The 3,034-nt window shown below is 44.1% G+C and overlaps 1 protein-coding gene across 1 annotated transcript in view; it reads right to left on the bottom strand.

The window, feature by feature from the left end:
• The window catches only part of Anxa4 (annexin A4), a 63,351-nt gene that overhangs the window by 20,663 nt on the left and 39,654 nt on the right, over positions 1-3,034 (bottom strand). The window lies entirely within an intron of this gene.

Genomic DNA, 3,034 nt, shown 5'->3' with positions numbered 1-3,034 from the left:
TGTGTGGCCAGCTCAGCACACCAGGGGGCGAGGCTGGCTGGCATGTGGTGCTGGGGGATTGAACCGCGGTCCCTGATGCCTTGCCAAGCTTGTTCCAAGTAGGTGCTTTAGACCACTGAGCCATCTCTCCAGCCCTGTTGAACAAATTTTTAAAAAAATATTAAAGATCAAAATCTTGGTAAAGAGAAATATATATTATACACACACACATATATATATATATATAGTTATGATTCTAATTTTCCAGCCAGCTTTCCTATAATCTCCATTTTCAAACTAACTTTCCCATTTCCCTTTTTATATAACACATTGCCAAAACCTTAAGTTATGAGGTAGAAATGACAGAACAGATTTCTGTGTTCCTTCAGATCTCCCGGCTGAGAGAGAAGGCGCGCTCCCTTCTGCTTGCCTGCTGTTTCTGTAAAAGTGCTACCTTTCCTCCAGTTGCCAAGTTTGAACCCCCCAAGATAGCTCTGGTTGTTTCCATGCTCCCCTTCCACATTCAAATCTCCTGCCAAATTATACACATTTTCTCTGCATCCTTTTTGCACATATCTTCTCTTTTTAATTCCCACTGGACTCCAACAGAGAACTGCAGGATTTATGTTTAAAATTTTCACTAATACTTTCCATTCCTAATTCATCTTGCAACTCTCACTTTCCTAAAAAGAAAATCTCCCTGAGCATGGTGGCACACACCTGTAATTCCAGCACTCTGGGAAGCTGAGGCAGGAGAATCTCAAATTTAGAGCCCAACTCGGGCAATTCAGTGCCTTAGGAGGACCTTGTTTTTAGATTTAGAAATAAAAATAAAAATAAAAAACAACAAAAAGGTTGGTGATTTAGTTCTGAGCAAGGGCTCTGGGTCAATTACTAGTAACACAAAATAAATAAATAGGTAAGTAAGTAAAAGGAAAAACTCTTACCATACTCCTTACCTGCTCAGAAATATACCACGGCTCCCCGGGGCCTGCTGGATTTCCTATAAGGCACTAAGCCTCTCTGCACGCTCCTATTTTCCACTGTAAATATCCAAATAAAACAACCAGGCAGGCAAATTCCTAAACTTGACTCTTTACCTAAGTGAACCCCACTCGCATCTCCTGACCTCCTTCACAAGCACTCTATTGACTTACATGTCTCCCGGGCTGCCCCTATCTAGCATCATGATTTTGACATTTGCAATTGCCTGGACCGTGCCTTTGTACTCCTGTGACCATACAGGTGGCTCTCAGTGGTACCACCAGGCCCTCCTTTTATTTATTTATTTATTTATTTATTATTAATAACTTTTTTTTTGTGGAACCAGGGATTGAACTCAGGCCCTACTGAGCCATCTCCCTGCCTCCCCCCCTTTTTTCCTCCCTTTAGTACTTTCCATCCCTCAGTGCTCCCAACCAGCCTCCTCCTGTTCTGCCAGCATCTGCTGCTCCTGCAAGCTGCTTTTCATACATTCCCTGTTTCTCCCGTACTTTAGCTTCAGTGCACATCCTCCACTTACTGCCCAGGGCTCATCTCAAATTCTACATCTTCCAATAAATTTTGCCTGAATGCTTCCAAATGAAATGTCTTCTCTCCTTCAACCCCTCAGCAGCGATGGAGAACCTCATAGAACTTGCAATGATACCAAGAGCCTTGTGTGGCATGCGTGCCACAGGTTCACCACCAAAGCCCTACAGGGTCTTATCTGTGCCCCCCTTAGCACTACCTTATCACGAACTGATTGCAGAGGTTCCCGTGCTGTCGTAGTTGTAGATTATTTGACCACCTGGACCAGGCATTAGAAAGTGTGTGTGTGTGTGTGTGTGTGTGTGTGTGTGTGTGTAGTTAGGCAGTACTGGGAATTAACACTTTCAGAATTCTGAACATAAGCTATGTATATCTTGAGTCACAGTGTTCTTGCTCTATACCAAAGAATTAAGATCAATCCAGAAAAAAAAAAAATAGGTATTGTAGTTCAGGGTTTTGCAAGGGAACAATACAGGACACATAATTAGAATTGTAGAATTGTAAAATAATTGTAGAATTATTTTATAGTAGTCACCCAAAGAGTCATATACAAAAAGAGTGCAGCAAATATGTCCACACACTGAAGACCAAAGAATCCTGCTGAGGGCGTGGATCCCATGGCAGTATCCTGCGCAAGTCGAGCTGAGGACCTGCAGCCCATCACAATGACCACACGAGTCCAACTGGAGGCCTAGAGCCTATGACAATGTCTCACAAGGCCTGTTTCATGGATCTGCACTGGGAAGGCCCAAAGGCCAGTGATAGAAGCTAGAAAATCTGTGCCAGCAGGATGAAGGATCTGCCCTGGAGCCAGGAAGCGATGGTCAAAGTAAGAACCAGAGCTCCCATGAAAAGTACCATAGCTGTCCTCAACAATGGTGAGGTCCCAAGCTCCTCCGATGAGAAGAGCTGTGTCCATATCAGGAAATGCACCACGACAAGCTTCTACAGGACACTGAATAGCACATCAAGTTCCCCTCTGGAGCCAAGAAATGATGCTCAAAGTAAGGACTTGAGCCCCCCGCCCCTGCCCAAAGTGAACTGCAACAATTCTCAGGGATAACAAGGTCTTGAGCTCCTCCGATGATGAGAAAAACCTAGTTCATCAAGATAGCCAGCATGACAAGGTCCTCCAAGACACCTACAGCTTCTAACAGCTCCTACAGTTTCTAAACTTCTTCCTCTCCAGTTCTGTCTCTTATACTGTCAGCAACAACCCTCAGGTGGGCCTCCCATGCCCAGCACTATGCTGTTTCAGTTCAACTGGGTGTTATAAATTGACCACCAGTCGTCAGTCCACTGTAGTGGACCTGGTACATTTTCCATTTTATTTACAAAAAGAGGGAAAATGAGAAGAATACACAGTCACTCGGGCCAATGTGCTGCTCAGAAGTGGTCAGCTGGATGGCACAGGGGCTCAGACTCCAGCTGTGAAGTCGATTTGCCTGACATCACCTACCTGGAATTGCCTGGAATCTTTTTTTTTTTTTTTTTTTTTTTTTTTTTTTTTGGTGGAACCGGGGAT

Source organism: Octodon degus, unplaced genomic scaffold (assembly GCF_000260255.1).
Source record: "Octodon degus isolate 3935 unplaced genomic scaffold, OctDeg1.0 scaffold00058, whole genome shotgun sequence".
Taxonomy (NCBI): Eukaryota; Metazoa; Chordata; class Mammalia; order Rodentia; family Octodontidae; genus Octodon; species Octodon degus.
This window is presented reverse-complemented; position numbering and strand designations above follow the sequence as displayed.